This window comes from Chenopodium album, chromosome 16 (genome assembly GCF_948465745.1).
Source record: "Chenopodium album chromosome 16, dcCheAlbu1.1, whole genome shotgun sequence".
Taxonomy (NCBI): Eukaryota; Viridiplantae; Streptophyta; class Magnoliopsida; order Caryophyllales; family Amaranthaceae; genus Chenopodium; species Chenopodium album.
The window spans coordinates 20,552,553-20,561,057 of NC_137849.1; the positions used below are offsets into that span (position 1 = coordinate 20,552,553).

Here is an 8,505-nt window from a genome sequence, read left to right on the forward strand (position 1 = left end):
CCGCCGTTTTCTTTTGTGGATAGAAACGGGATAGAAATTCCTTGGTCACTTCGTCCCATGTCCTTAGAGAATTCGGCTTGACCTCCTTGTCTAGCCATTCCAAGGCACGCCCTATGAGGAAAAAGGGAAAAAGCTTGAGGCGGATGAATTGTTGGGAAATTCCATTCACCTTGATAGTATTGCAATATTTTTTTGAACTCCTTGAGATGATTTAGTGGGCTTTCATGCTTGGCCCCACTAAATTGTCGCCTCTCTATCAAAGTGATCATTGTCGGCCTTATTTCAAAATCATTCGCCGGTGTTGTAGGTGGAGCAATTCCACTCTCAAATCTATATGCACCGGGAATCCCCAATTCTTTCAACGACACCCTTGGATTTTCTCCCATTCTTGCTTGTTCCTCTTGTTGTGGTTCTTCTTCACTTGAAGTGCTAGGATTCCTTCCAAGGTTTTTGTGCTTGCGGAGCTAGCTTGAATTGCATGTTTGGATTCCCAAACTTAGCTCCATCAACTTCCTTGAATGTGCTTGAGCTTCCTCCTTGATAATTAAACCTCGGAAACCTCAACACACCTACAAAACAAGTCAAAGAAACGAAAAAGCGAGAAAAGATAACCAAGAAATGAATAAAATAGAAAGAAAACCTTCAAAAGCACACATTTCTCTAAACTTACGCACAAACATGCAAAACAAGCATTATTATGCAAAACCACGACATAAAAGACTAAAAATGAGCATAAAACTACAAAGAAAACCTAGCCTAAGAGTGTGATAAATGACACTCACCAAAAACTTATCTTGAGAGCTTTCCAACGACAGGTCATATGCTCAATTCCGATGTAAAACGAAGGAGTTATGTTCGTTTGAAGCTGAGAAATTTTGTCTAGCGCGTAGGAGCGGGCACGCGGTCTAAGAGGAACGCCCGCTCCAAACTTTCTGGAATGATTCTACCTCATTTTGCTACAGCTAGGAGCGCCCGTGCACAACTTTTGGAGCGCCCGCTCCTATATGTGCTGCTCGACTTTTTGCGGAGCTTCCTAGGCAATTTAGTAAGGAGTATAAATAGATTTTTTGCTCATTTTAGAGGGAGGAATTCATTTTTTCAGTAGTTTGTAGATTAGTTTTAGGTTTTTAGAGAGAGAAACTCTCAAATTTTGGAGAGAGAAAGTGAGAAGTACAATGGTTTTCATGGATTTTAGATAATCAAAGGAGGAATTTGATGATTTGAAGATCTCCATCTTATATCAATGAGCATTCTTACTCTCTTTTCTCTTTATGCTTTCTTTAATTGCTTTGTTAATCATGTTTGAGTAGATTTCCTTCTACTAGGTGTTGAGTGAAGCTTTGTAATGGTTAATTGAGTTATTTGAGATAAATTTGATGATAATTATGTGATTAAATTGATTGGATTGATGATGGCATGTTGTTTGTTTTACATTGTATTGATCTCCCATGATAGCAAACTTAATTGCATATTAGTTCTAGTTTGACAAGGGATTGTGAATTAGAATTGATATATTTGATTGCATTTTGGGTAAATTTCTTCTATGTACCTAGTCAATGAGGGATCTAGTCTAGGAATTTGAGAGGTTGCTCTTGAGTGTAATTAATTCCCATTTTAGTTCTATCTTTGCATGATTTATTATCAAATGGATTCTCATTAACTTGTTAATTGTTCAAAGTGGATCTTTGCCCCAGTAGACTTTATAATATTTTATTCTTTATATGTGTGTTAGTGTAGTTGTAGTGCCCACTATCCATAAACCGACTTCGGCGTAGCTTAAGCATTAGATCAAGAACAATCTAACATTACCGTTCCTTGTGGTTCGACTCCGAAGTTACCACTAGACTTATTTAGGGGTTAGTCTAGCCCATAGTACCACTCTCTCGCAACTGGGTCTAGAGATAAAAGGAAAGTCAAAGCATAAAGTTTAGGATCAACTCCCTTTAAAGCCATGGTGCCAGTAAAACTCATTAAATGATTTTTTGGATTATTAGTCACCTTGAATATTGGCAAGTCTGTAGCTATGAACTTTTCTGATAAAGTGAATCATGTAGGAGGAGAAAACTTTTCTGCATCAAATTACTTATTCCCCATTGTGGAACGAAGAACAAGTTTCTCTAACGACTTCTCTTTTATGGATAGTTCATCCATTTTTTGTTGCAAAGCCAAAGCTTCGGCATTTTTCTTTTCGACTTTTTCGAGTTTCTTAATTCTTCTCTCTTCGGCCTCTTGAGCCTTTTCCTCTCTTAAGCGAACAATCTCTTCTTGGATTTGCTCTATGGTTGACATCGTTGTTAGACTAGAGTGAGTTGTCAAAGGAAGATGATTTGAAAGGGGTGAATTGATGGTAAACGTAGAATGCGAGCGCCCGGGAGTCTTCGTTCCCAAGCTTGGAAACCAGCCCTAAAGGAAGTATGGAGAATTATGAAAATTGATACGCTTGTTTTAAAACGAAAAGGAGAAAAAGAAAGACGTAAGATACATTCGAACGGATAGCATCACCTTAGACAATTCATTAACAATGATATTGTTTGCACGAGCCGATCATTTTTTGGAGAATCGAAATGACTTTGCAGCAGAAGGCGCGCGCAAGGAACTAGGTTGCGAGCGGATGAGCCCTGGCTTTTGCGCTGAGTGTGGTCGCGCAACTTAATTAGTTGCGCGCGCCACCTGTTCGTGCGATTTTTTCGGACAATTTTTTTTTATGTTTTTCTTTGTGTCTCTTTCTTTACGACTTTTGATTTTTTTTTATGATACCCTTCGAATGTGACTCAAAATTACGAAGGGACAACTTCGTAATTAGGAACCTAAACCAAAACTAAAAAAGGCTATCCTAAATCACGTCAAAATAGTCATGTAATCACATAAGCATACCACAAGCCAAGATCCACGTAATTCCTTTCTAATGGTCAAAAGCTTGGGTGTCCAAAGGTACCATATCTTAAGAAACGATGCACAAATCAATCACTCAACATGTTGACTCATGACATATCCCTCCCAACATTTTGTTGGCGATATGGGTGGGATATTGCTATTGATTTCGGGATAGAAGCCTAGTGTTGGCAACCCCTAGTCAATGAGCCAATCCCCATGGGTTATAGGTTGCTATGATTATGCATGATGCAATGTTGCTTGTTTGGCTTTTACTTTTGCGAAAAAGGAAGATATTATGCGTTCAAGTCTCGCTCTCTAACTAGAGATTATCCAAGTTAATTCCCATTACAACTCATAGGCAACCTAGTGTTGAAAACCTTGGAACATAACTAAAAACTAATCTTGTAACCTCTAAGTCCCCAGTAGAGTCGCCACTGTAAGGAGGTTGTGCCCATCATAGGGGATCCTTCTCCTCTATGCCCATGGCCCTTTAAAAGCCTAGGACTTTACACTTGTTAGGGTGCATTAGGATTTGAATTCCTGACTGTTTGGTAGACCTTTGAATTAGAGTTGATCCTATCATTATGCTTTTTTGTAAGAAACTAGTACCAGATTGGTCTACTTGTACCAGAAATGAGTTCGGGAGCGAGGGTACTAAAATTGCGTTCCTTTTAGGGGGAATCGCTATTGTAGCCCTAATGCGGCCTCTACTAGCTCTTCCTTTTTCACAATTTCATCACCAAACAATATATGCAACGTGATACCTAAAACTAAGTTAGTTAATTTTATTCACAAGCATTAATCATGTAGGAATTACATTGCAAAAGTCGTTATTCTTTATTTAATTAATATTCGTGAAAAGAACAATAAATAAACAAGATTCGCCTTGGCTTAGGTGATCAATCAACAATTAATTATTCAATTCCTACTCTTTGATTAACGAAAGTATACTATGTGAAATTAATTAATTAAAAGTTTATTTTAAATGACCAAGCAACACTAATTAATTGATTAAAGGTGATTTAAATAAGAAAAGAAAAGGTGATTGATCTAAGTGCTCGGGAATTTACCACTTTTCCTTGCTAGATCTTAGTTTAGAACACTTGTGGACTCTTTCTTGTTCGTGCCACTACTACAATTTTAACCTATTGCAACCCCTAAATCCATTGCATTAGGCGTCAAAATCCATGGACTTAGGCCTCATGCAACGGCCATGTACCGTGACATCCACTGGCGTTGCAATAGGTCTAATGCAATAGCATGACACCTAATGTCACGGCATTAATGATCCGTTGCATTAGATCAATAACTGATGCAACAGCAACATTATTGTCATGGCATTATCTATGATACCTAATGCCACAGTTTCCATAATGGCACGGTGCATGTACCCTAATGCCAGGGTTCCCTATACCTGATGCATGCAAATAATAATAATAATAGTAATAAATAATAATAACAATAATAATAATAACAATAATAATAATAATAACAATAATAATAATAACAATAATAATAATAATAACAATTAAAATCAGAATTTTCAGAAAAACAAAAAAATTAGAATTTTATTAATATTAATTAAAAGTTTGTACATTATTGTCTATAAGGAAAATTACAAAAGTTAAATTATCACTAGTTAAACTAAGAAAAAAAAACAATTAAAAGTTAAAACTAAATCATTTTGTCCCCCAACAATATTTTTAGTAATTGTTTGCTACGCATTATCATTTCTTTCTCTTTTGCTTCTCCAATTTCTCAAGTAAAGCAATTTAGGAAACATCTTCTTTAGCTTTAGTATCCACCTCTTTTACTAGTACTTGATGCTGGTAGAGCTTTTCGCAACTCAGTGTTCAAAGTTTCTTCAATCAAGTCCATCTCCTGTCATAGCAAAATAAGGTAATAATTTAGCAAAAATAAATTGGCCAATATCAAAAGCAACAGATATGGCTAACGCCTAGTTTAGGTAAAGCTCCAATTTGATAAAGTACCAAAATTCTATATCAATTACCAACTCCAAAATAATTGGAATCACAAAATAAGAATCAAGCACTCAAAAAAAAAAAAAAAAAAAAAAAAAAAAAAAAAAAAAACTTGATGGTTCTTTTTTCTCTGAAATTAAAACAGAAGGGTTGGCCTTACTCTTACTGCCATGTTGATAATAAGTATAAACCTGGGATTGAGAAGCATAATAAGCACAACCAAGCCGCCACCAAAGAACTAATCACAGATGGGAAAATGTGATTGTGCATTGAGAGTTGTGTCAACAGAAGATACAGTTCATAAAACTACTCAAATTAAATCTCAACAAGTTCAAACAGTATGGACTGTAAAAGAAGAAACACAGGTTATACAGGAGATAGTATTAAAAAGGTGTAAGAATGTACCCCGATGTTTCATCGTATACATAATCACTTTGCCTGGCCCAAGAACCTAAAATAAATGAGAATGAATTATCAGCAACAATGGTATTATATTCTTATTAAAGAATGTAAACATAAAGAAATAGATCATATGGGCATTAACCATACTTTCTGAATCTTGGTTACCATTTTCCACAGCCATCTGAGTGCTTGTGTCCATGCTAGGCATAGAGGCGTCATTATCCGGCTCAGAAATACTAAAACTAGACATATGGATGAGTATAAACACACTACTAAAAAAAGCAAACAGAAAAGGATTGCACAAAAGCAAACAGGAAAACATGAATTAACCATTTACCTTCACAAAAATTATACCGATTTGAAAGATGTTCACACAAAGAGGACCTTAATTCATCATGCATAAAACAGCAATTCAACTATCCCATGTATACAACAGAAATCACATTAATTTAGTAACATTCAAGGGTTCTCAGCCAGATAATATTAAAAAAAAAAATACATAATGAAAGAATTCATTTCATTCACAGGCTGGCAACTTAAAATACAAACCTGCCTCACATACCAAAACCTCTCGCTCTTCATGATAAACATCTGCAATGATAAGTCAAGAATTAAGCTACTTATAATTATTGCAAAATGGAAACATAGAATAGTTAATCAAAAGCTAACAATCAGAGACACAAGTAACAAAGTGCTCAACTGTAATCTCCATTTTCCATTAATCGCATGGCATCTCTAGTGAGTTGGTCAAAAACACGTTTAGTTTCTACGGACATTTTTACTCTCTTAGCTTGTAAGTTGTACCTTTCAGTCTCTTCAGTGCTTGTAAACCCTGCAAGACACAAATTTATTACAGTTATCCACAACATTACAGCAAGAAAAGCATCTATCTGAACACATGTAATATAATATAGACAAAATAGGAACGTAAGCAGCAGTGTAATAGACTGATTCCTGGTATAGGATATTAAGCACCTTGTATGCACTATATGACTCCTAAAATTGCATGGCTTTTGGAAAAAGCAATGAGATAAACATAACCAACAGTTAAACATGACAAATTGCTGAGGCTAACATAGCTTGATGCATAGAGATATAGAGCTTAGAACAAAATCATAGAGGCTCCAATGAACCTTAAGGTTGGAATGGCCAAACCAAGGATTGGCCAAACCAATTCAGAACAGATAAAAGAGAAAAGACCAAGAGTACGATACCGTTTCACCAGGCTCAAGAGCATCAGCTATACGGCACTTTATCTTTCATATATCATCAGAAGGCATCTCCTGTTCTTCATCATCATTATTAGGAATAGTGGAAATTCTATTAGCAAGCTTTGGGTCTACTTCAAGGCTATCAAGCCATGCATCCTGCAAATAAACATACAGGCAATCAGAAAAAACCAATGTCTTGTGTTATTTATAGATAAGCTTATAATGATCCAACACTATGTTTTGGTTGTATATGAACTAGAAAAAACTCCTTTGAAATTGAAAAATGCAATCACCAACCAAGTAATTTGACAACAGACGGTGTGCAAAAAGAACTTCTATTAAGCACACTTGATCTTTTAGGTAGCTTATGGTTATATTGTGAGTTAAGGGAATGACTAATCTACAATGGACAGTTTCATAAGCACATTAATTTTGCAGAATTCAAATTGATAAACTATTAATCTGTATATGACAATCATGACATATATATTGATAAGTAGATTACAAAAATTGAAAGCTTTGGAGCACCCTAATATAATTTCCCTAAAACTAAACACCTTTACTATTAATCAAAAGAGGTTTTAACTCCATAAATCAAAGTATTTTAGCACACTACTTAATTCTAATTTCACCAACATGAATCTCACAATAACATATTCAATCAACTTATCCAAACAATATAAAAAAATCAATTACATAGAAAAAAAAAAAAAAAAAAAATCTTGCCCAGAATTTCAAACTTGAAAATTTACATGTTCATATTATCTAAACCCAGAAGAATAAATTGAAATTAATCGAGAACAAGTAGAAAGCTTACTTTTGCTTATTTCTCCAAGCCTTCTTCTTGGCAACAGTGGCACGCCCCTAGTGCATTGAATAGAATCAAGAGAAATACCTGCAGCAAACGCTCCAAATTAATAAAATAAACAATTACCAAAATTAAATTGAACCATCATCAAAGCAAAACTTGAAGAAAATTGCAAATTCAAAAACCCTAACAATTTAAAAACCCGAGTTAACAAAATCAAGAAGGGTAAAAGAGAGAAACATTTAACAAACTTCAAGCTTCTTGGTAACTCCGCCAGAGATCGTCATTACTCATCAATAATCGATAGATGAGTAAAGAGCCATCGTGTGGTCAGGATCTTCAACATCGGCGATGGAGTTGAAGGTATGGTGAGGGGCATCCATGGAGCGAGAAACAGAGAGTGGGACTTATGCTTCTAAATCAGCATAGAGAAGTCAAGGAGGTAGGTGTGGTTGGTACAGGAGAGGCGGAGGTGGAGGTGGAGAAACTGGAGGCATAGAAGGAGAGAGATAAATGACGGCGATTCATTTGGAATAAATGAAGGGTTTAGGGGGAAAATAGGGTGGAAGTTAAATGGATTATTATACGCACCTATGTGAATTTTTCATCCATCTCAAATTCGGCCGTTGCGTTAGACCACCCTATTGCCACAGCTTTCTCATAGCCGTTGTAATAGGCCTATTTATTGCCATGTGAAAAGCTTCCGTTGCACTAGACTATGAAGATGCAACGGCTATATCTGTAGCCGTTGCATTAGCCCTAATTTAGTCATTGCATTAGATAAAAAATGTAGTAGTGGGATCGGGAACAACGTAGTAACAAGTAATAAAATGGGGTGAGTGTTTAGGACAAGAGGGTAGATAGTTATAGACACCTGATTGTGTCTCCCCAAAAACCAAACACAGTGATGAATACCTTTCACGTCATTGATTATCGAACGAAGTGAAAGTGTGAAAAGTCTTGTGATGCGGTTGTTTTAAATAAAAAATATCTTTCTTTCTGTTTTCGAAAATGTACTCTATTTATGAAAATGTCCAATCTTGTTTAGTTTATTCCATAATATGGGTTCAATAATTGTGTAGTTGGATGGTTCTTGAAAAGACCTTTCCAACGATATATTATAAGCCCAATTCCGATGAATAATGAGGAAGTTATGGTCAAAATACTAAACTGAGTCTAAACGAGTTTTATGTGCGATCCAATGATTATGTGGAGGGTCCAAAGGTTT

At 35.7% G+C, this 8,505-nt stretch overlaps 1 long non-coding RNA gene across 3 annotated transcripts; it reads right to left on the reverse strand.

The window, feature by feature from the left end:
* Positions 1–4,428: 4,428 nt before the first annotated feature.
* On the reverse strand, positions 4,429–7,913 carry LOC145585002 (uncharacterized). Of its 3 annotated transcripts, none has more exons than XR_014100498.1 (9): positions 7,518–7,913; positions 7,287–7,364; positions 6,473–6,625; positions 5,959–6,090; positions 5,808–5,849; positions 5,596–5,674; positions 5,424–5,500; positions 5,262–5,307; positions 4,429–4,755 (listed from the first exon to the last, which is right to left on the reverse strand). It is a non-coding gene; the product is annotated as an uncharacterized LOC145585002 (long non-coding RNA). The 3 variants fall into 3 exon arrangements; XR_014100497.1 differs by having other exon boundaries at positions 5,406–5,500; positions 7,529–7,912; XR_014100496.1 differs by having other exon boundaries at positions 5,406–5,500; positions 7,518–7,912.
* Between the last annotated feature and the right edge of the window lie 592 nt (positions 7,914–8,505).